This window comes from Pongo pygmaeus, chromosome 15 (assembly GCF_028885625.2).
Source record: "Pongo pygmaeus isolate AG05252 chromosome 15, NHGRI_mPonPyg2-v2.0_pri, whole genome shotgun sequence".
Lineage (NCBI taxonomy): Eukaryota > Metazoa > Chordata > Mammalia > Primates > Hominidae > Pongo > Pongo pygmaeus.
Window position 1 is genome coordinate 79,922,492 of NC_072388.2, and position 26,133 is coordinate 79,948,624.

Below are 26,133 nucleotides of genomic sequence, written 5' to 3' on the forward strand. Positions count from 1 at the left end.
GAGCTACCTGCCTCTGGAGTATGTGGTATGTGATAAAACCAGAGGATCCCATGGTCACAGGCTCACTCATCTCCTCCTCTGTGAAGTGTGTCTCTCATGGTCTGATGCTGTGTTATATGGAATTCTGTGTCTGTGGATCACTTTCAAATCCCCCAGCTAGTAGTGCTGCCTGGGACTTTGTAGGTAAGAAAGGCAAACAGTTATCTAGAATAAATGTTTACTACCATGACAATAATTCACAGGTCCTTCCAGGAAGAAATGGCTCAATGTGTCATAAAGTGGCCATGTGATCCCTGTTGTACTGCTCAGGTTTGATCCCTGGTATACCACTTTCCACTAGACAAATTGCTGCTGAGTCTGCCTGACATTCTGACTTAATGTGTTCTACAGAGCTCAGCTCACAAGTGGCAGTTTAGAATGCATAGTTACTGGCTTCCATGGTCAAATATTCAGTCTCAAACAGGGCTCAGTAGCACCCAAGAGATGTTTTTCTGCACTGCAGATGGTGTGGCCTCACTCTAGAACTCCAGAGTACTGTATTTTGATTCTTCTATGAAGGCTTGCCATAAACTCCACACCACACTACCTCTTTTTTCACTTTTCACTCTTCCAACACAATAGAGTCTACGAGATCATATGGCCCAAGAGGCAGGGCTGCTTGTACCACAGCCTGGTGCTGCAAAGTCCTGCTCAGGCCCTATTCCAAGTTGTCAGACTTCCACGTTAACTGATACATGGGCGAAGCAATCTTTCTACAGTATTCTATTCAAAGAATAAATCACAGCTTATTTGTCCATTTTCTTAGATATAAACAAAAGTATAACTCTTAACTGTAAGTTCTGAGTTTAGTCTTCAGCTCTTTCTAATATCCCCCTGGACCAGATATAGGCCTTCTCATATAGTGTTCAATTGTTTGTCAGTTGCTGTCAACTTTATCTCAGCATTAGCTGTCTGTAGTAGCTTCAAACTTAACAAAAATCCAGCTAATTCCTTCATCCTTATATTCATTGCTTTCCTTCATCTTCCTTGCCTCCTCCTCAACAACATCCCTCCAACACACACACACACACACACACACACACACACACACACACACACGTGCACTTTTCTAAAGCATGAACATTGCACAGGCCAGGAAAGTTCTCTCACAGAACTTTCTTCCAAGCCATCATTGATTAAAGTTTTTGGTAATTGGGCTGCCACCCTGTGCCAGAGACTATCTGTGCCCCATGTGCCACCCAGAATGGGATCCTCATTACGCTTGCAGGAAGTGATCTGCTCCCAAAACCTCATTTTACCTCCTGCTTTCTCAGACCAATTCCAGTACCAACTGTATCAGTTCAGTTATTCTGGGAAGCAGATGCTGAGACAGAGTTAGGAGGGCGAGTGGTTCATTGAAAGATAACATCTGTGAAAGATAAAGGGGGAGAGCCCCAGACTGTGCTGCAGATCTGACAAAGTCTTGGCCAAACCAATGGGGAGCTCTAGAGCAAAGACTGCCCGTTAAAGGAACCCACATTGGGCATAGAGGCCAGTCTCTAGAGCTGCTGCCATGCTTAGCCCTGGGCTGTGGGCTTCCCAGGAAGAGTAGAGTTTTGGTTAAAACACTGTGACAGTTCCTGCAGGTGCTGCAGATGGAGGCTGGCAGCTAACTGCCTCCTGAAGTTACACAGAAAGCTGTTTCCTGGAGGGAGATCTGCATGGTGCATCTCTGTGGCTGCCATACCCATTTTCTTTTTCATCTTCTCTGTTTGCACATCTGCCTTTCTGTACCAGCTTCTCTTTCTTCCTCTACCTATCATTTAAATGATGCTGGATGGTTTTGAGGTTCTTATCTCACGCCACACTTCTCCAGCCTCACCTACTCCCATTCATACATCTAATGAGATTCTAATGAATTTGAATTTCAGATCTCTAAGCCAGGTCTCTTTTCTGAGCACTAAACTTATTTCATCCAATTGCTGACTAAAATATCATACAGACTCCTTATTTTAACATTTCCAAAGGTGACATTATTATCTTCTTGGCCAAAACTATCTGTATACCCATCTCAGTGAATGGATCCATCAGTTATCCAGATGCTCAAAACAGCATAGTCATCTGCAACAATATGGATGAACCTGGAGGACATCATGTTAAGTGAAATTGGCCAGACACAGAAAGACAAATGGTGCATGATCTCATGCATATGCGGAGTCTAACAACATTGATCTCATAGAAGCATCATGCATATGTGGAGTCTAACGACATTGATCTCACAGAAGCAGAGAGTAGAATAGTGGTTACCAAAGGCTGTGCAGAGGGTAGGGGGAGGAAGAAATGAGGAGAGGTTGGTCAACAGGTATAAAGTTACAGTTAGGTAGGAGGAATAAATTCTGATGTTCTATTGCACAGTAGGGTGACTACGTTAACAATAATGTATTGTATATTTCCAAATAGCTAGAAGAGATGATGTTGAATGTTCTCACCACAAAGAAATGACAAACGTGTGAGGTGATGGATTTGCAAATTACTCTGATTTGATCATTACATAATGTATACATGTATCAAAACAGCATACCGTATTCCAAAAATATGTGCTAATTAAAAAGAGTAAACTAAAAACATATAATCAGTATTTAAAGACAAAGAAAAACGGACACATATGATTATTCTTGATACTTTCTTCTCACTCATCCCTAATATCAAATCCATTATTAATTACTAGTCTAAGTATATCTTAAATCTGTCTCCATTTCACTTGTTTTCATCTGAGTTCCCACTACTAACATTTTTTTCCACCTGAATGGAAATGGAGTTTCTTTTGTTCTTGCTAAACACAGCAGTCAGGGTGATCAGCCTGTACTGCAGATGGGGTCTCGGTCTCTTGCGTAAAATACGCTATTGGCTTCCATTGCTCTTCAGAAAATTTCAGACTCTCCACATGGTTTATGAAGGCCCCGTGATCTGGCCCTGCTTGCTTCTCTTAGCAGGCAGATCTTTTACTAGTTTCCCTCCACTTCAGTCACTTCTATTATTTCAGCCCTTTGAACTATTTTTATATTCTAGAATTTTATTTCAGCCACTTCGAACTATTTTTACATCCTAGAATATGTCATTTACTCAGCTGCTCTTATTGCTTGCACAAGCTATTCCTTTTTATGGGAACATTCTTTATTTCCACTCTTTTTTTTCTATAATTAACCCTTTTCCATCTTTAATGCATATGAAAGCACAAAAATAGCAATACAGATAACTATGTGCTACCATCAAAATTAACCAGAAGTTAACAATTGGCTTTAACTTAGTTTTCTCTTTTATTTTTTAAATAAATAAAATGTTACAGCAACAACTAAAGCTCTGCCACTATCCACTTTCTCCTTCTCTCCCCACGCAGGGATTAAGATAGAATTTTATTGTTTTTGTACCTTCTCTTGCTGTTAAGAAATCTACCACCAGCTCAGTTATCTTTCTCTTGATGCTTTCATCTTTGACTTTTATTTGCTTTTAAGGTCTCTTTGTCTTTAATCTTTAATAGTTTTCCTGTAATATGTGTAGATATTGATGAATTTTTATTTACCCTGCTTTGAATTTATTGTTCCATTTTGAATGAGAAGTTCTTAGCCATTATCTCTTTAATACTGTCTGTCCTCATTTTCTCTGTTCTTTTCTCATGTGAGTCCTATTAGATGTAAGTTGGATCATCCATCTTTCGTTCTTGCCTTTTAACTTCTCTTTTGTGTTTTCTAATATGATATCTCTCTGTGCTACATTTTATCTAGTTTCTTAGCTTTACATACATTTCCAGGCCACTATTCTTCAGCTAACTACTCTTCTGTCTAATCCATTTCTGTTATATTTCGGTTGTCTGTTCTGTTTCATATATCTGTTCATTTTTGTGATTTTGATCATGTCTTTTATGTCTTGAATTATTTTTAAAAAACTTATTTTATAATCACTTTGAAATCATTCTATTCTCTGTAATTCTTGGGGGTGTCAGTTTGATAATTGTGAGATCTTAATGGCTCTTTCATGGTGAATTGTTATCTTTTTATTTTATAATTTAGGATTATAAACTCATTTATCATTGAGAAAATGGCTCAAGGGAGTTCCACATTTGTTTCCAACAGCAACATCAGGGATTTCGCTGCTCAGGGATATATTTTATGATACTATCTTAGCTTGGGTGGTGTCTCAGCCATCCAGTAGTTGAAATGCCAAGCAAAACACACAAGTTTATGGGCAAGTGCTTGGTTCCAGATTCTCAAGAAGGCTTTTTTAAAAATAGAATATTGAGTTTGATGCAGTGGCGTCGGGGGCGGGACGCCTCTTTGCCATCCAGATCGTGGGGAAAGAAGTGGGAATCCAAGTGACGAGCAGCCAGAGGACAACAGAGGAGAGGATGGGAGGCTGACGACCTGGGCCCTGGGCCTGTGAAGGCTGTGACTCTTCTCTAGCTAGAAGACTCTTCTTTTGTGGGAAGGATAGCATCTTCTAAGGACCCCTGCTATATGAGCAGGCTGACATAGGTGGTGATGAGGTCTGTTCCTTTCTAGGTTCCTGTAGAGATCTGTAGGTAGCTGTTCACTAGGAAGTTAACTAAGAAAGAGAGCAAAAACTATTCATTTGGATCCAAGGTCCATCACTGCTGGTGGCTGTGGTGGCTTTGGATTGTTAGAAGACCATCAGCTTCAGCAGGTCTGCACCAGGGAACAATCATTCTTCCCTAGCCCAAGCGTGCCTCTGCCCTCTGTATCATTGACAGAGGCTGCATGTTTGGCAAGAGAACATAGTGACAGCTGAACTGAAAGTTGACTCTAAGTCTTGCTACCAAGTTTTTCCCCGACCCAGTGAAAGAGTATTAAGACATCAACCTAGGACACGTTGAGAACCAAGGCCAAGATGGACGGGGCCAAGTAACTGGGCTTCAACCATGACTGGGACTAAGAATAAGACAAGAGCCCAGGCCAAAACGGAAAAGAGGCTGCTATACAAGCTAAAGCTGGAGAAGAGAGGGAGGCTACAGGTGTGGTTAGGCCTGCTGCCAATACCTGGGCCAAAGCAAAAGACAAGCCAAGGTCTCTGACAGATGCAGTGGCAGAGATGAAGGTAGTGTCTAAGAACAAGGTCGGTGCTGAGATGAAGGAAGGAGCACCTGTCACAGCCTAAGGCTCTGGGCAAAGCCACTGGAGATTTCAGTCCCAAGGCTGGGAAAGAGTCCACCAGCTCCACATGTAAAAATGGGGCTGGTATTGATGCCTGGGTCTGGGCTAAGGAAGAGGCCACTATCAATTCCTGGTTCTGAAATGGAGAAGAGGCTGGTAATCATCCCGTTGCTAAGAATGATAAACCTGAAATTGGTGGCCAGGTCTGTGCTGAGGAGTTGGAGCCTGTGGCTGGGGCCAGTTGCAAACCTAGGTCTGGGGCTGAGGAAGAGGAGGAAGAGAATGTCATTGGGAACTGGTTTTGGGAAGGAGATGATGCTAGTTTTGACCCTAATCCTAAATCTGTGTGTAGGATAGTTAGATCTCAGCCTGTGGATTAAATTAATGAAAAAAAAAAAAAGGCCCAAGGACTGGTCTGAGGTAACTATCTGGCCCAAAGCCCCTGCTGTAACTCCAGCAGTGTTCAGATTAGATCCCAGGCATCTGAGGCAAGCCCTCCTTCATATATTGTTTTGGCCTCAGCTGAAGAAAATGCCTATTCTTTGCCTGTGGCAACAGCCTGCCCTTCTAGGAACCCTCACTCCTGCTCACAGCCCATCCCTGAGTGTCCTTTTGGTTCCGACCCTTGCATCCAGACCATAGATGAGATTAGATGCCAAATCAGGATTAGGGAGGTAAATGAGATTAAGCCATTTGCTTGCCCTTGCAAAATGGAATGCTATGTGGACTCTGAGGAATTTGAACAACTTGTTAGCTTACTTAAGTCAACTACTGATCCTCTTGTCCATAAAAAAGCACAGATTGCAATGGGTGTCCACAACGTTCACCCATTTGCCCAAGAGTTTATTAATGAGATGGTATAATGACACTTACTGAAAGCTTGCTCAGTGTTCCTTCCCCAGAAATGAGAAAATTACTAATTTTCTTATGAGTAATTACTCTGAATCCTCCTTCTGGGGATGAAAGACAACGCAAAATTGAATTACATGTTAAGCATATGTGTAAAGACACCATGTTATTTCCTTTGAACTCACCTGGACAGCAATCTGGATTAAAGATACTAGGGCAACTGACTACTGATTTTGTCCATCACTACATTGTTGCCAGTGACTTTTCAGAGCTTTTTCATTTGCCATCCTTGAGAAAGTACAAAACCAGACATCTTGTTTTGAAAGTAATTTTAAATATATCTGAAAATCCAACTGCAGCCAGAGACATGATCAATATGAAGGCATTGGCAGCATCAAAACTCATCTTTAACCATAAAGAGGCAAAAGCCAATCTTGTTCGTGGTGTGGCCACATTTATTAACATAAAGGAGCATATCAGAAAGGGCTCAATTGTGGTTGTTGATCACTTGAGTTATAACACACTCATGGGCATTCTCAGGGAAGTTAAAGGGATTATTGAAGCAATGTAAAATGAGCCAGAGATAGAACATTTTGAACCATCTCCAAACTCTAGCAGGCTGTACATTCCCAAAGAGCCTTGTATCACGTTTGGTTATTACGGTGTACAAGTTATACATTGCATCTTTAACACATAGTTACCTGTGGCAAGCTCTAGGTTTGAGCTAAACTATTTTGGGGTTATCAGATGAATATCATATCACTAGCTGAAAATGTTTGTTGATTTTTATCTTGTCTAGATTGGCATATTTTTAACATTTTATTTAAGATAGTGAACCAGTTCATTGTAAGTGAGCTAACTTGTTCATTAGTATCTGCTTAGATCCATCTGTGGCTTAAAATGGCAAAAAAGAAAACATCCTTGAATTTGTAATCTAGTTATAGAAGTAAGGCATACACACACACAAAGATAACAGTACCTAGAGAGAGAGTGAGTGTGTGTGTGTGTGTGTGTGTGTGCACGTGTATACCCATGACCAAATGTGCACTCTCTACATAAAAGAGGCAGGGGTTGCTATAGGCTGTTTAATGTAAGAGAAACTACTATTTTTCTCCTATTCCGGCTGTATCAGATACTCATTCCACAACACAGAAATGACCCAGAATTTCAGACAAAATGTATTATTTGTTCAATTTTAATTTTGCTTCTAATTTGTAACTCTTAAATTGTCAGGCTGTTTCATTTATGTCAAAGTCATCTCACAAAAGAGAAGGGTGGAAACATTTTGTGAGTGTCTATTCTATATCAGACACGGCGTTGGCACCATATTTTGCAAGTTTATTTTTTTCCTCTACTCACAGTGATCCTGTGAGCTAGGTACTCATGTTTTTATTAGACCTCATTAGTCTGGGTACCCTCCAATGAGAATTAGAGAGGGTAAATACTTTTTCCTAGATTCCCACAGCAGGCAGGTGGCATAGCTGTTTTATCTGACACCAGAACCCATCTCACCATACTCCTTTACAGTCCCCCTGAAGGACATTTTGAGGCGATGGTCTTCAAAGCTCAGAGACTGGTTTTAATGTTTAATGTTGCAGTGGACGATGTCCATGCCAGGTGTTACAATTCTTAACTTCCTCCACATGCTTGTGTCCATTAGACATTTGGTTGCATCTGGCTGGAGGTCAGGAGAAAATTCTGAGATGAATAGATGGATTTTATCTGGCAGTGTCAGAAATAGTAGGTGCCCCAAACTTTGTTCAATGAGTAAGATGGAGATTTGGAGTGATCAGCAAGGGGAACTTGTTAGATGTCCTTTGTATCTTTTTCTATCCATTTGTACTTTATCTTCCCCAAAGAGCTGAAATCATCCTGTACATTGTTTTATACTCTGAACTTAAAAGGTAATTGCTTTTTTCCTCCTTGCAAAATCATGCCTTAATTTTTTTTATCATTTGTGATTTATTCTCCTATGTGTCCTATGAAAGGCCAAAGGGCTTTATCTTTTACTAGTACGCAAGCCTGGGCATTTCTGCATTTGTACCAGCTAACACAACAGAATAAATGTAATCGGAGAAATTTAGATCCAGAATTGCAGCTTCAACAATACAAAACAGCAAAGCTATAAGAGGCTGCTGTGCCAGTCTACAAGATAGTGATTCTTGGTCGTTGGTATGGACCAGAAAGCATGCCCAGGACGTTTAGGTTATGGCTGAGTTCTCTAAGACTCATGGTGGGAATTATAATCCCTAGTCTGAGCTGAAATGGAAGTTTCTATGTGTGAAAATATGGGGTAACATGCTTTGAGGTTTTCTGACAGTTAAGAAACTAAAACAAGATCATACTGTAAATATGTATGTAACTTGCTTCCCCCCAGTTGTGTATTGTAAACATTTTTGCATGTCAATAAACATGCCTCTACAACAACAACAACAACAACAAAATAGAATATATACAAGGGATATGCAAACTTTGGTCAGTGGGAAGATCTTTGCTGACTCACATTTTCATTAAGTGTATAGCACTTTGACATTCCTAATTTTGTAGCAATATCTTAATTCCAACTCTTCCTGTCACATGTGCTGACATCTCTTCTTACCTAGTATCAGCATTAAAATCCAAACTCTCAGGATCCTGAGGCTGGCGATTCCTTCCCCATGATCATCTTTCTACTTCTTGAGCATTCACAGAGCTTGTTACTCTGTTTGCAGTTCTTTCATAATATCTGGGGAGTTCTTGGATTTCTAGAGAGTTCAGCTATTCGTTTGAAATAATTGTTATGTTTTATCGAACATTTATCAGTGGTCATAGTGGGAAGGTTTGGGGATTATGTAGACTTCCAGGAAGTCTTCATCTTTCAGTTCCTAGGTTATTCATTGTCCAGATATTTATTATCTTGGAGACTATATTGGGTATTGAAGAGAGTTGGTAAAAATATAGATAGAGAGAGAGAGAGATAGAGAGAGAGATAGATCCTACACTATTAACTTTACAATAAAATTAGACATCAGTTTCTCCAGGAGGCTTCCTCTAACTTTTCTCAAATCTCAAAATTAGCTATTATACATAGCTAACTCACTGTATATTTCCTCATTCTGTCATTCTTTTTTTTGTTTTTTGTTTTTTGTTTTTTTTTGAGACAGAGTTTCGCTCTTGTTGCCCAGGCTGGAGTGTAATGGCGCAGTCTTGCCTCACTGTAACCTCTCCCTCCTGGGTTCAGGTGATTCTCCTGCCTCAGCCTTCCAAGTAGCTGAGATTACAGGCGCCCACCACCACTTCCTGCTAATTTTTGTATTTTTAGTAGAGATGGGGTTTCAAAGTGTTGGCCAGGCTGGTCTCAAACACTTGACCTCAGGTGATCCGCCCGCCTTGGCCTCCCAAAGTGCTGGGATTACAGGCATGAGCCACTGCTCCCAGCCTCATTCTATCATTCTATCACACTATTTTAATTATATGTTAATTTGTCCGTATCATCTTCAAGATTATAAGTTCTGAGGAAATGGTAAAGCATGTCCTTCTGATTCGTTATTCCACAGTGTCTTGCACAAAGTCCGCCACATTGCAGAAACAAGATTGTTATTGCTGAACACAGTTGCTTCAGAAAGTACTTGAGAATTTTCAGTATCTTTTAAGAAAATTCAATTATCAGCCTGTTTTTCCCAACATTCATGCACTATCCACCCTTCCTTTTTCTCAAGTTTGTTCTCCTCTGTATGTAAATTATCTCAAGCCTCCTGTATCCTTAAAAACAAAGGAAAAAAAAGGAAACAGTAATACCTTCCCTAGTTTCCTGGATCTAAGGATTGTATTCTAAGCTCTTTTAAAAGCCAGCCAAAGCAATCCTGGTGCTTCCCAGATGCCATTTCCATAGGAATATTGGTCCCCCATGAGGCAATTTGCTAAAGCACTCTGGCTGTTTCCTGATGTCAGCACTTATGACTCATGGCTTATTTGATTACTTCCCGGTGACTCCCTGAATCCTTTGCTTGTTTGTATACTTCAACCCTAGTTCAATTTTCTTACATTAATTATGTTTTAAGCATTAATTATGTTTTAGGCTTGATTCAAGTCTTATGCTGCATCCCACACTTTTTAAAAAATTAAAAAACAAAACCTTTTTATTGCATCCCATGCTTTTAATTGACAGCTCAATTCACCTGGGATTTCTTCAGCAGGTCACGCAGCTCTGAAAGCTCTCTATCGCCCCCTTCTGGTAGCTTGCAGACTAGTTCCTCAATTAGCTTACATCGTCAATGCTAACCTTGTTGCTTGATGTTGCTATGCCTCAGATACTAGTATCTTCCTTTCTTTCTTATATTCTTCACTGTCGCTGTTTCTTCATCATCTATTTATTCCTCATTCCTTTCAGACTGACTTCTGCTGCCTCCAGGCTTCTACCAAAACTTGCCATCCCATTGATACAAGGCCCTCTCAAGTCTTCTGGATGATCTCCGTATATGAAAATATTGCCCTTCCGTTTCCTACTTAGCCACAACACTTTATTCTAAGAACTTGAAGTTCTATTAGAAATTATCTACTCTAGGAGTCTTCAAATTTGACAACAGATTAAAATTGCCAGGACAACTTAAAAATACTCTTTCCTGGGCCCCCTTCCTGAAAATTCTCACCTTTTGGGTCTGAGGTAGAGGTCTCTTTTGACCTATTGTCAGCATTAAAATCCAAACTCCCATTTGAACTTTAATTTAAATGTATTTATTCAGTTAGGTAAATCATGCATTGGGTAAAAATTTAAACAATACTTAAATCCACCCTTCCTGTATAAGTGTTCTTACAAGCTATAGAGAAATACCTGAGACTGGGTAATTGATAAAGAAAAGAGGTTTATTTGGCACAGAGTTATGCAATCTGTACAGGAAGCATGATGCTGGCATCTACTTGGCTTCTGGGGAAGCCTCAGGAAACTTACAATTATGGCAGAAGGTGAAGGGGAAGTAGGCGTGGAGGAAGGGGGTGGGAAAGTGCCACACACTTCTAAATGACCAGATCTCATGAGAGCTCACTCGCTATCATGAGAACAGCACGACAGGGGATATCTACCCACCATGATCTAATCACCTCCCGCCAGGCCCCACCTCCAACACTGAGGATTACAATTTGACCTGAGATTTGGACAGGGACACAGATCCAAACCATATCACTTCCCCTTAGTTTCCTTACATTTCCTCTCCTAAGGCAATCCTTGTTAACAGTTTCTTAAGGATCCATGTAGACACAAATTCCATATTCTAAAGACACGTCTCAACTGATTTGGATGCATTTGGTCCACTAAGCTTGAGGAGCCTCTGATTTAATTCACCCCTCTCATCTTCCTTGAAATTCTTTCATCCTTCGTCATCCTTTATGCTGATTGTCGAACATCTCTGATAGTTTGACTCTGTCTTCTTGGTCCACACCTCCTACTTTTTCTGACTGTTTAATGTGGGCATTCCCCCAAACTACTCCCCTTGATCTTCTTTTCTGTCTACATTTTCTTTCTTGACACATCTCTCCAGACCTATGAGTCACTCACAGAATATACTCATATCACTTGCGCCAACATCTCAAGCTAGCCACACACCAGTATTTTTTCTACCAGTTAGACATTTCTGTCTAGTTGTCTGGGAGCACCTCAGATTCAGCATCCAAAATGAACTCACCTTTCTGTTAACAAAACTACTTATGCTTCTCTTTTTCCCATTGTCCTTACTTCTGTTATCATTGACTCCTCCTCTGCCTCTTTCATGTTAATTGCACCTTGAAATGTCCCACACTTCCCTTCCCTCCACTTCAGTTTCATTTGTTACAGCATTTTTTACACTAGCTTCACTTGTGGTTACCACTTCCCTGCCCACTGCTCATAAGCCCCTTGAGGATTCTTCAGGGCAGCAACTATATTTTCTTTATTTCTATGTTCTCGGCACCTCACTCACTCTCTGATAGTAGGTGTTCCATAGATACGTTGGGTCAATGAATATCCGTTAAAGCTCAAATTTTTAACATGGCAGTCGACATCTTCCATTTCTAATTTACCAACCTCTTTAATTTAGATAACTTAATTTACGCCTTGCTTCAACCAAACTAGATTATTCACAGCTCTTCTGAATGCACATTGCAATCTTCCTTTTACACTTCTTTGTTTATGCTTTTCTTTCTGCTTGAAATGCTCATCTGCTCCCTGCCTATCAAAATCCTACAAATCCTTCAAGTCTCAGATCAAATACCTTATTCTTCCCAAAGGCTTCCCAAATCCTTAAGTCCTGGGTTCCCACAGCATGTGGATTGCACTTTAGTCTTACTTCTATTCAACTAAATTTATAAAATCATAGGATTTTAGTTGTGGAAGACACTTTAGAGGTTATCTAAGACAACCCTGTATTTTACTCTAAGGGAAGTGAGACCCAGAAAGAGTAAATGTCTTGCTCAAGATTAAATATCAGCCAGCGACCAATGGAGCCAGACCTAGAACCCAACTCTCCTGAATTGTTTTCCAGAGCTACCTGCCTATGCAATTGTTTTAGCTTCTCTTCCGGACCATTAGTGCCAAAAGTCAAGGATTAAATTTTATTCAGCTTTAATTCCCTTATAATATCCAATATAGCGCCTTTCATATAGTAGGTTCACAAAAGCTATACTGGATTGAAATAAACATTTAATGTACTGGTTAATAGATATTTTTAGCCAGAGTTCCCTCGAAAACAGAGTGTGAGGCAGAGATTACTTGCTGATGTGAGAGTAAGGAGAAAGAAAAGGCAGGAAGGGCTAAGGGACAATGCAGTGACTTCTGCTTCCCAGCGAACCTGGAAACCCAGCAGGGAATGTGGGAGGTGGTCTGTACATCCAAGCAAGGTATCTGTGGACAGGCTATATGGACCCATGCCTTGGGGCAGTTCATAATAAGCAACTTAGTTTCCCTATATCTTCTCATATCTTTTTTCCCACCGATCAAAGTTACTCCCCTGCACTTCCAGTTCTGTCATCTGGCCCCTTTGATGGCTCTTTGGAAAGCCAGATTCCATGCCCTGTGGGAAGGTTCCTCGGTTGAGTCCAGAGTGGAAGAGGATGCAAATAAGATATGTCCAATTAAAAAAGCTTTGAACCTACACCTGTTACTTAACCCTGTTACTTGAGATTGTTACTATGCTGGTTTTTGAAATCATCGATGTTGGAAACACAAAACTGGTGGTCGCTTTCTTTAAGAGACAGGTTGAAACAGATAATTTTTTTTTTTTTTTTTGAGACAGAGTTTCGCTCTTGTTGCCCAGGCTGGAGTGCAATGGCACAGTCTCGGCTTACTGCAACCTCTGCCTCCTAGGTTCAAGCGATTCTCCTGCCTCAGCCTTCCCAGTAGCTGGGATTACAGGCGCCCACCACTCCTGGCTAAATTTTGTATTCTTAGTAGAGATGGGGTTTCACCATGTTGGCCAAGCTGCTCTCGAACTCCTGACCTCAGGTGATCCACCCACCTCGGCCTCCCAAAGTGCTGAGATTACAGGCATGAGCCACTGCACCTGTCCGAAACAGATAATTTTTAAATGTTTTGTGCAAGTTAACAGTGACATTCATGAAGAGAATGATTAAAGTACAGCTTGAATAACTTCTGATTTTTCTCTGTTAAGAATAATGTGCAAATCCATATATGACTTTTAAAAATCATCAGATTTCAATGTTTTCTCATATGATGTTATGACTCTACATTAAAAGAACTATAAACTCTTCTAATTAAATTACTCAAGATAGTGCAAAAGAATCCATGACTCTTTGTCCTCAGATATAACTCATACCCTAAATGCAAGTTGTTCACCAGTGCACATGACAAAAAACACCTAAGTGGGGGGAAGAATTCTTTCTCTCAGACAAGTGGTTTTACCTACTTAAAAAAAGCCTTGAAAACTTGGACACCCTTCAAGAGCCTCTGAATATTTTTCTTCAGCAGAAATTCCAGCCCAGATGTTCAATAACTCAGGTTTGTTTTAAAAGAGGAAATAAAGAAACAAATTTTTGTAAAGAAAGGGCAAAAAAGCAATTAATGGTGACATGTCCAAGAATTTTGCTTCATTTTATTATTAACGCAAACATTCTTTCCAAATTTTATTGTCAGATATTGGAGAAGAGAGAGGAAAAAAGTCTGGGAATTGGAGATAAAATTCAACATAAAGGAGACATTTTAAATCCCAGCCAAGAGGAAAGGAAGAGTGATGGCTAAGCTGACTGCCAAAAGACATTGTAAAGTTACCAGATAACAACAAGTGATAATAGAAGGGCCTAGGGAAGTTCTGCTCACAGACTTCAAACTTAGAAAGGTGTCCTGCAGACCAAGACCTGCTGACCTAGCAGTGGCAAAGTTGTCTTAAATGAATTCACACCGACAAGCCTGGAGGGATTGTCTCTTGATGCTAAAGTGATTCAGTCATATATATCTGAGGACACTAGGTGAAATTTCTGGAGAATCTTGGAAAATAAGTGTGGGACCAGAAAGATAGGATCACTTTGTTCTGGTTTACTTTAAAAGGATAAAAGGTGCTTTTCATTTGCTGGATCACTTAAATGCTCTAAGCCTCTGGTTCTCCTATAAACTGGGGACTATTTACTAGCCCCATTTATCTACCAGAATTTTTTGATAATTTAAAAAAAAGATATGCAAGCTGATCATAAATTCTAAATCAATACAAAAATGGGCTGGGCGTGGTGGCTCACGCCTGTAATACCAGCACTTTGGGAGGCCGAGGTGAGCAGATCACAATGTCAAGAGATCGAAACCATCCTGGCCAACATGGTGAAACCCTGTCTCTATTAAAAATACAAAAATTAGCTGGGCGTGGTGGCACATGCCAGTAGTCCCAGCTACTTGGGAGGCTGAGTCAGGAGAATCCCTTGAACCCGGGAGGCAGAGGTTGCAGTGAGCCAAGATCATGCCACTGCACTCCAGCCTGGCGACAGAGAGACCCTGTCTCAAAAAAAAAAAAAAAAAAGATATTGAGTGACTATTTAAGTCTCTTTCTTCTTTGCATTTTCATTGCACTTTACACATACTACTGTTGTAGATCTTACTGTGTTGCATGATGGAGAGGTTTATGTCCAGTTTCCCAACTGGAATGTGAGATACTCAAGAGGACAGACATCAACTTATTTTTCATATGACACCCCCAAACCCAAAAGAAGGATTAGCATTTAATGAGTGCTTAACAAATACTTGCTGAATGCAGCAAGATTAAAAAATAATCTCAGCAGACTGTGCTGCAAAACAGAATTGCAAGATGATACCTAAGATAAATATAAACCCTACATTTGACTCTAAATAATAAATTGCACAATTATTGGATTGTAAAGTCCTAGTCCAGAGGTCATGGTTAAAACATCTGGGAGCTGCAGTTAACTATAAAAAGAGACAAGAGACAGATGAAGTTTCTAAAAATATTAACTTATTAGTACCAGTATAGAATCATGGGAAATGATGGGAACCAAGAGAAATGATAGTCTCACTGCTTTCCTTGTGGGTCAAATCACATTTTAAGAGGAATTGATAAACTAGAGTAAATTCAGGTGATGCCATCTAATAGGCTAGACAGTACCCCATGCTATACCAAAACAAGTTAAAAGAGCTCAAGTAGGGCTCTGGGGAAGAGAAAAATAAAATATAGATTTGAGCTGTCTTCAGTTATTTAAAGGAGATCCAGTGTTGTCCCAGTAGGCAAAACTTAGACCAAAAAAATTGTACTCCCAAATTTGATTATCACATATCAGATTTGGATTCAGTAAGAGCTGTTCTAAAGATCACAGCTGTTCAACAATGGAATGGACTCCTCTGGACGGTAGAGAGATTGTGTCACATAATACCTGGGGCTTAGACATTTCTTGTAATCCTGTCTGTACTTAGCATAGCTCTGGACACACAATCCATAGTCACTAAATATTTTTCACAGATTGATGCTAGGGAAAATAATAATATTTAACTATGAGTATATGCCTACTCTGCCCAGTAATGTTTAGTATTGAACCAGAGATCTAGGTTAGTGATCTCCAGATTTAATTCATTGTATACTCCTATCAGTAAAGTTTTTGAACAGGTACTCCTAATATATACATTTATTTATAAATTCTATACTATACTACTCTACTAATCGTCACCTCGAATACATGTTTATAAAACACACAAATAATGTAAAGGCAAAAACATGAGATAAAGAAAAATAAATGTTAATGTGTTTGCTTTCTGCACACCAGTGGATCATCATGGCCACCCCTATAGACCCCACTTTGCAGAGCACTGGTCTATAATTAAGGGACTTAATATCCATCTCAAATACCTGGATATTTTAGGCCCTTCTGAGTCTGAATGATCTACATATCAATCTTAATTTTTTCATTTCTCTTTTCCCATGTAGACAAAAACAGAATTAAAAAAAAGGTTAAGCAATGTTCTACCATTTCTATACAGTTGACCCTTGAGCAACACAAGTTTGAACTTCACAGGTCCACTTATATGAGGATTTTTTTTCAATAAAAGTAACAATGAGTATGCTGCCTCTTCTGCATCCCCTTGCACATCCTCCATCTCTTCCATCTCTGACACAGTGAGACAGCAAGACCAACCCCTCCTCTTCCTTTTCCTCCTTAGCCTACTCAACATGAAGATGACAAGGATGGGGACCTTTATGATGAGTCACTTCCACTTAATGAATAGTAAATATAGTTTCCCTTCCTTATGATTTTCTTAATAACATTTTCTTTTTTTTTCTAGCTTACTTTATTGTAAAAGTACAGTTTGCAATACATACGCAAAAAAAGTCTTCACTGACTGTTTATGTTATCAGTAAGGTCTCTAGTCAGCAGTAGGCTATTAGTAATCATTTTAAAAAGCCACTTATAGATTCAATGCTATTCCCATTAAACTACCTTTGACATTCTTCACAGAACTAGTAAAAAAAACTATTTAAAAATTTATGTGAAACCATAGAAGAGACCAAATAGCCAAGGCGATCTTAAGCAAAAAGAACAAAGCTTGAAGCATCACGCTACCCAACTTCAAACTATACCACAGGGTTACAGTAACCAAAACAGCCTGATACTTGTAAAAGAACCAACACATAGACCAATGGAACAGAATAAATAACCTAGAAATAAGACCACACACATACAACTATCTGATCTTTGACAAACCAAGCAAAAGCAAGCAATGAGGAAAGGATTCCCTGTTCAATAAATGGTGCTGAGATATCTGGCTAGCCATATGCAGAAGACTGAAACTGAACCCTCTCCTTACACCATATACAAAAATTAACTCAAGATGGATTAAAGACTTAAATGTAAAACCCAACACTATAAAAACCTTGGAAGACAACCTAGCCAGTACCATTCAGGACATAGGCACGGGCAAAGATTTCATGACAAAGATGCTAAAAGCAATTGCGACAAAAGCCAAAATTGACAAATAGAATCTAATTAAACTAATGTGCTTCAATTTACTTTGTTGACAGTATAAAAAACACTATCAACAGAGTAAACAGGCAACCTACAGAATGGGACAAAAAATTTGCAAACTATGCATCTGACAAAGGTCTAATATCCAGCATCTATAATGGACTTAAATTTACAAAGAAAAAATAAGCAACCCCATTAAAAGGTGGGCAAAGGACATGAAGACATACATGTGGCCAAAAATCATATGAAAAAAAGCACAACATCACTGATTATTGGAGAAATGCAAATCAAAACCACAATGAGGTACCATCTCATGGCAGTCAGAATGGCTACTATTAAAAGTTAAAAGAAATGCTTTTACCCTGTTGGGAGTGTAAATTAATTCAGCCATTGTGGAACACAACGTGGTGATTCCTCAAAGACCTAAAGACAAAAATACCATTCAACCCAGCAATCCCATTGCTGGATATATACCCACAGGAATATAAATCATTCTATTTTAAAGACACATGCATGCATATGTTTATTTCAGCACTATTCAGAATAGCAAAGACATGGAGCCAACCTAAATGTCCATCAATTATAGACTGGATGAGGAAAATGTAGTACATATACACTATGGAATACTATGCAGCCGTAAGAAAGAATGAGATCATGTTCTTTGCAGGGACATGGATGGAGCTGGAGGCCATTATCCTCAGCAAACCAATACAGGAACAGCAAACCAAATCCCATATATTCTCACTTATAAGTGGGAGTTAAATGATGAGAACACATGGATGCATAGAGGGGCATAGTACACACTGGGGCCTTTTAGAGGCTGGAGGATGGGAGGAGGGAGAGGATTAGGAAAAACAACTAATGGGTACTAGGCTTAATACCTGGGTGATGAAATAATCTGTACAACAAACTCCCGTGACACAAGTTTACCTGTGTAACAAACCTGCACTTGTACCCCTGAACTTAAAATAAAAGTTTAAAAAAAAGAACAAAGGGTAGCAAACACACCTTCTTGCTACAAACAAGAAAAACAGTAGGCTATTGGTAGTTAAGTTTTGGGGGAGTCAAAAGTTATGTACAAATTTTTGATTATGCGGTTGTCGACACTCCTAAACCCCTGCATTGTCAAGGGTGAACTGTATGTTTTTGTAAGCCTTGTATGAAAATATTTTTAAATGTCAGTTTTTTGTTTACCCTGCATGATTGTGATAGAATTTTTCTACCTTGTGTTTCCAAAACAGATGTTGTTCCCTTATAATTATAATACATTTTACAAAATCGCAACTGCAGAGTGTTTTGTTGAAGTGATCATCTTAAATGAATACATGAGCAGTAACCAGATCAATCATTCTTACTACTGTCAAGCTTTCAATTACATTCCAGAGTCCCAACACAAACCTAGCAGCTTGTTGGAACATCCAGATGCCCTTTGCTTCTAGATCCTCCCTCTTTCCTCCCAGATTTGTATTACCTTTAAATGAGCTATTATCTGATATGATGCCACAGTTTCCATGATTCATAGTCATTTTTTTAAAACTTTCGTCTATGATCTAGTAAGTGACGATGACTGGTTTATTGCAAAATTTTCTGAATCACTTTGCTCTGTCATATTAAGCTTTCAGCTAACCAGCAGAGGGAGCACAAAGAGACACACTGGTTTCATCTCAGTGTACAGGGAGTCTAGTTACTAAGTGGACGAAGAACTCCCGCACGTTCAGATCTGGTCCTCAATGGCAAGAAGTACTGTTCGAGCAATCAGGAAAATCTAGGCTTTAAGCAGTGGCACCACTACGAATTTATTCTCTTGCCTAAGATTACTTGGAATTCCTATAGTAGTGGGGGAGAGGGGACTCTCTTTTGTACTTGTTCCTCCTTAAATTTTAAAGAAATTGAGCCCGTGGACTGAGGTGGGTGCGGATGGTGGGATGCAGAGGAAACAAAAATTTCTTCTCATCTAGCTTCCACTCCAAATCTGTTTCTCCCAGAGAAAATACAAGACTTAGCAGTGGTGTATGAAGTCTCTTGCTGCTCTATTCTCTAGGAAACCTAATATGAAATCATTAAGCTACTGAATGTCAGTTTCTTCAACAGTAAAGAAGACACATTATTATTGCTGTTATTATTACTACTACTAGTACTACACCACCACCTTTACCACCATTACTATCCATTTAGTGACTTCTCTTTTCTCTACTGAATCTCACTTATTCAGCATATCAGCCCTAACAGACAGATGTTATTGCTCCCATTTTACAGATGAGAAACTGGAGGCTTAAAGAGGTTGAAGAACTCAACCAATGTCAAGCAACTAGAAAGGAAACTTGAACAAAGTGTCTCTGATTCCAAAGCTCCATGCTTTTCATCAGTTTTGGTATAAAAAGAATAATACCATATCACAGTTACATTATACATTACAAAGAACTTTAACCTTTATCATCCCCACCTCAGGATAATTCTGTGAGCTAAACATGGACAAATAGTAACATTCACCCCTCCCTATCTCTCTTTACCTCTTTAGCTCCCATTTTTTAAAAAAAAAAGTAATTAAGGAAACTAAAGCTTACAAAATGTAAAGGATTTTTCTAAGGTCACATAGATGAAAAATGGATTTGGAATTAAGTGGGTGTTATTCCTGTAGTTGCCACATCATGCTGCTTTGCCACATAGAGAGGAAGAGACCCAGCTTTGCCTCCAACTAGCTCTTTTACCCTAAAATGATCATTTAAACCCTGGAGTTCTTGCATATACAAAATAGATGGGAATAACAACAATAATTAATACTTATGTTAACAACCTGACGGTATTCACAAAGATCAAATGAAATACGGAGATAGTTATGAAATAAGTAAATAATATACAGACAAATATAGTTCTATCGTAAGATTATCCTGGGTTAGAAACTAGGTTATGTCTGACTTCTGGCAAAATTACAGGACAGGGCAGGTTAGTGTCTAATCTGCCTACCTCCCAATCCCCAGGTAGCTGTTGCCTGAAAAGGCATCAGAAGATACTTAAGAGATAGGAGATTGTTCGTATTTACTTAATTTTTGGGGTGAGACTGTTTGTCTGGACTGTCCCATGAGGTGGTATTTACCTACTTGGGAAGCTCATTCTCCCATTTGGGACTTGGAAGCATTCTCATTGTACAACAGTGAGAGCTGCAATGCCAGATGAGTTGTTATTACATCATTACGAACCACCCAGTGCCCATTTGATATAGTTAATAACAAGGATTAATGAAGTAATTTAAAAGGAAGAAATAGAATCCTTGCCCTGATCCAAGACAAAGGGACAAAAAAAATTTCTTTTGGAAATTTGAGGGAAAAAATATTGGTTGCTTCTATTCTTTTAAGAAACTGCCTGAGAAAAGTCACAGTGTGTGTTATGTGGGAAATAAGAAGAGTATTGGGGCAGGCAATCATTCATATGTTAGATTTCTTTGTTCAAATCAATATTGTTTGAGTGCTAACACTGTGCTAGGTGCTGGAAATCGAATGCTGAACAGAACAGATAAGTTGCCCACGTTTTCATGGAATTTGCATTTTAGACAGACAGCCAACAATGATCAAATAATTACATGTTTGGTGGGTATTACAAAGGAGAAAAACAGACTTCCATTATGACCTTTTATGTAATCACACTGCAATATCTTGAAGTTATTACTTATAAAGATCAAGCAGAAGCTACTACTGCATACTATAGAACTTTAAATGATTTCCAACATCAAGAAACTTGAATTTCTTGAGGAGTAGTTATTATAAAAAGAAACCAGAATGGCTAATCTTGGCTGTCTCTCTAAAACCACTATTATCTTGACCTCACTGACAACTAGATAGCCTAAGAAACAGTGTGTGCAATAGAGTAGAAGGAAGAATCAAAGGACATATTTTATAAGGATAATGAGTTCTGCTTTCTTTTCCCCTTCTGGGCTATAATAATTTTTGTCTCTTTTGTAATCATACCCTCTTGGAAAGCCACTGGCTTGGACTGATTTATGCCTACTACAGATTTTTCCTTCCAAAAGTACATCTCCATGACTAAGGAAATGGGCTGTCTCAGGTTGGCTGGTTCCATCAAGAACACTTAAAATTTGATTGCACAATTGTGAAACCAACTGGGGTCTTAGCATCAACTTGCATTTTCTCATTGGCATCCAATTTTGAGGATATCATATTGCTTGGAGAAGAAAGAGGCAGTAGTTATTATAATTTCCATGGACTTACAGAGTTTTAGAGACTTGGATATCGTGTACTTTAACCTCACACCCAGTGTAAGAATCTCCTATACCTGATTCACGATATTCATCTTTTGAATACATAGGGTAAAAAGAGCTTACTATCTCATTTTTGAAGAATTCTGTTATTCTTTTTCATATTGGAGAAAATCTCCCAACATTAGTCTTAGATATGTTCACCAGAGCCCTCATGGACCAAATCAGAAGTAATCATTTGTACTTAAAGACTTTCTTCCTCTTCACCACTAACAAGTCTTTTTTCTTCTAGGTTAAACATTCCAGGTTTTTCCTCCATTCTGTATACAACATGATCCTCCAAATCGCTCCCATTTTGGATGATGGAGCTTGAGGAGGTGGAAGATCAAAATGTTAGTGTGTATTATCTAACATATTTGCTCTTTCTGTCAGTTTTGTAACATTAGCAGGTTTGATCAGTATTTCACCTGTGCTGCAATTCACATTGATAATTAAACTATACAGGGCTATTTTAATTATAAAGCTAAAAGTGGATTTTTTTTCCATTAACATTGCCAGATAGGATGACTTGCCAACTCACTCTCTTTGGGTCTGGAAAACGCCCAGTGAAGTCATATTGACTCTAAAATCAAGCTCTGGATTTGAAGATGCTGCCATGCTGTTGAGTCAAAAGAATATATTATTTTTGATTTCTGTTAGACCAGTAATTTTAGTAACTTTGGCAAAGGAATATAAAAACAAGCAATCTCCAACTTACAGGGATACACTGCAGAAGTCAGTTGTTTGGAATTTATTTCACATGAGTATTAAATTTTGGGGGAAGACTACAATTTTTTTTTTTGAGACAGAGTCTCGCTCTGTCACCCAGGCTGGAGTGCAGTGGTGTAATCTCAGCTCACTGCAACTTCCGTCTCCCGGGTTCAAGCGATTCTCCAGCCTCAGACTCCCGAGTAGCTGGGACTACAGGCACATGCCACCACACCTGGCTAATTTTTTGTATTTTAGTAGAGACAGGATTTCCCCATGTTTCCCATGCTGGTCTCGAACTTCTGAGCTCAGGCAATCCGCCTGCCTTGGCCTCTCAAAGTGCTGGGATTACAGGCGTGAGCCACTGCACCAGGCCAAAATTTTTAACTCCTAAGACAACTGACATTGTAATACCACCCCAGAAATCAGTTGCAAACCAGGATGTCATTTCAGGTTCTTTAACTTAACATGTGCCATAAGCACCACTAGAAATATTTTGACATCTAGCACGATGTTTAACAATGTTTTTCTGGATTCGGATGACCAGGATCACTGCTGGGAACACCAGGAATATTTTCATGCTTTTACTCTCCTATCCAATTGAGTTAAGGATCCCCGGCCCCACATCTGCTGAATAAAGAAAACTGGGATCCTTGTGGCCTGAATCTGGTGGTGGCTGGGAAGGTAAGACACAGTGATAGATGCTACAAAGCTTCTGGAAGAAAGCTTGCCTGTCATTGGGGTATACTCCTCAGTCTTCATGGGTCCCAGTCGGACTCTCATTCTCTCTTTCCCTCCACGTCATCCTGATTCATAGCCTCTTCATACTCATTCTCTCTCTCTCCTCCTATTCTCTCTTCCTCAGAGGTCATGACAAAATCTTCCAGTTTTGTTTCACTTATCCCTTAAGCACTCTCCAATGCTTTAACAGTTTTCTAAGGTTTGTTTTTCCCCTGCTGGGTAGCTAATGGATTAATTAAGAGGTGAATATTGCTAGTTGCAAAAGGGAAGTGGGGTCTATAAAGGATCTCTCCAGTGGCAGCCTCTGTCTCTCAATCTCTCTCCCATTTTGTCTCACAGCTGGCAGGGAAAGGCAGAATCACCTGCAGATGCTACTTGTGGGCTGAGTAAAATGCACCAACTTTTCAAGGAAAAGCAAGGACAGTTTATTCTAGGCCTTAAGGGAAAGATGGTGAGGTAGGTCTGACATCTGACCTTTGATGAGAACACAGAACAGGGCTTCTTTGTGGGAGTTGGGAGTGAGAAGTTGGGAACTAACTTTTTCTAACTCTTAATTGCATTTATTTTATGCTGAATTTATTCCCATGCCATAAGTTTTTGTTTCCTCAGTTTCTTCTGAGATATCTTTTTTTTCCTTCTGTACAACAGAAATATCATATGTTGCAGAAATATCGGCACAAAAGAAACTTACTGAATCCTTACTGAAAAGGAACAATTGTTCCAGGTTGCTCCTCTTCAGGTTTAGGAACAATTTGTTCCTTTTCAGTAAGGATCATCTTGATGTGGCAGGGAGAGTACATGCATGGGTTAATCCGACCATGAGCTCTATAAGGCTAGTAGCAAATCTTAGGTGCTTTATTCACCTGGGTATGCTCAATGACCAGAGAATCTACATCTACACCCTTAAGTTCAGCATTTCTCTCAGCATTTATAAACATGTGCAGCAAAAATTCAGCACTCATTTTGGGCCACCAACCCTGTGTCCAGCCCCACTGCTTGGCCTGGGCACTACCAATGCCCCCATTGTAATGTCGGAATGGTACACGCTGTTTCTGTGAAGTGACATCTTTCAGATACTTGGTGGCTTTTCGTATAGGCACACCCTTGTTGGCCTGGGCAGTTTCACGAGTGTTCTTAAAGGAAACACAACTATTTGAAACTCTTGATTTGCCTGATTTTGAGGTGTTTTCTGGGTCGAGTGAATAGAAAACTGTTTTCACAGATCACCTCAGGCCACTTAGGGGAAGAGTGGGACTAACTTTCTTGATCTTGCTTTTGCCTGCTCTCTCTTTTCACAAAGAAACAGATGTTCTCAACCCTTCCCAAGGCCAATCTTTCACCTTCATTCATTTTTCTTCCTCCCCTTCTAAGACACACTTGGCTATTGCAGAAACACAGTTCCTTAAACACAAGTCCAAAATTCAAACAGCTCTGAACACTGAAATGTTTTGGCAACCTACATTGCAGTAGAATTTGGCCCAAACTGACATGAGGTGATATCATCTTTATTTACTCACATACTTACTACAAAAATATCAATTATCAATGTGTTTGTTTCAAAGTACAGCCCCAGATCCTGCTTGAGTATAATCAAACATATATATATCACCTTTCTAAAATCTGAAAATTTTTGAATTCTGAAATACATCTGGCCCCAAATTTTCTGGGTAAGGGATTATAGCCCTTTATTTCCTGTTTTCCTGCATCTTTCTCTTTCCAGCTAAGTGTAAAAGAGCATAGACTCTGGTAACCCGAGCTGAATTCAAATCCTATCTCTAATATCAGTTGTGTGTGATTTTGCTCTATTTACTTAACCCGTCTGTGCTTCACTTTCCCCATTTGTAAAATAGGGATAATAGTATTACCTATCTCAATGTTGTGAAGATTTAATTGAGTTAATCCATGTAAAGTGCTTAGAGTAATCTCTAGCACATAGTAAGCACTATAGGTTTGCTATTATCATCAACCTTAATCCTTCACTCTACCCAAAAATGTTACCTAATGTCCCAATTATAAAATCCTTGCTCTTCGCCCTATTCCCTCCATAGTTAACCCTCTATCCATTTTCTTCCACTCATGCCATAAACAGAAAACCATTCGTCATTAGTTACCATTGACTACTCTTCAACTGGCTGAAATCTGGTTTGCTATCCTATTTCTCAACTCCGTGGTAATTTCTCTCATTAAGGTCCCTAATGCCTCTTAACTGCCAGTTTAAAAGACTGCTGTTTAGTTTCTTTTGTGCTGATATTTCTGCAACATATAATATTTCTGTGACAAATAGACTCGGTTCTCCTTCTACTTCACTTTCATTCTACTGCTCCGGTGACTGGCTCATTAAAGGTTGACCTCCCCACCTGTTTCATCCTTTGTCCTTTTTGTACAGTACACATGCTCCTTAGAAAAATCTCATCCAATTTAAAGCGTCAGCTATCACCTGGACAATAATGACTGCCACATTTTATCATTAGCCCTGACCTCTTCCTCCTGCTTCAGACTACATTTCCTATTTGCCTCCTGTGTCCAGCCCCACTGCTTGGCCTGGGCACTACCAACTCCCCCACTGTAATCTCGGAATGGTGCACCCTGTTTCTGTGAAATGACATCTTTCGGATACTTGGTGGCTTTTCATATAGGCACACCCTTGATGGCCTGGGCAGTTTCACAAGTGTTCTTAAAGGAAACACAACAATTTGAAACTCTTGATTTGCCTGATTTTGAGAGGTTTTCTGGGTCGAGTGAATAGAAAACCATTTTCACAGATCCATCTCCACTTGGATGACCTGTAGGAATCTCGAATGTAACATATCCCAACGAAATGTATGATCTTCTCCCTGACATCCTGCCCCTAAACCCCATTCCAGCCCCCAAAATAATCTCACAACATGTATGTTTTTTCATTTTTAATCTCAGCTTTAATGGCATTGCACACTTCACCTACTAGCTTAGGCCAGAAATGTTGAATCCTCATTCATCTTTAACTTCCACATTCAATCAGTCACTAAATCCCGCCAGAACCTGCCT

General features: G+C 39.4%; 1 protein-coding gene and 2 pseudogenes across 2 annotated transcripts in view; 2 read left to right on the top strand and 1 right to left on the bottom strand.

Annotated features, from left to right (window-relative positions):
* Nucleotides 1–26,133, top strand: part of TSHR (thyroid stimulating hormone receptor) — a 183,059-nt gene that overhangs the window by 22,351 nt on the left and 134,575 nt on the right. The window lies entirely within an intron of this gene.
* Nucleotides 4,846–6,564, top strand: LOC129013124 (G protein-coupled receptor associated sorting protein 3-like; annotated as a pseudogene).
* On the bottom strand, nucleotides 23,686–25,863 carry LOC129013180 (large ribosomal subunit protein uL22-like; annotated as a pseudogene).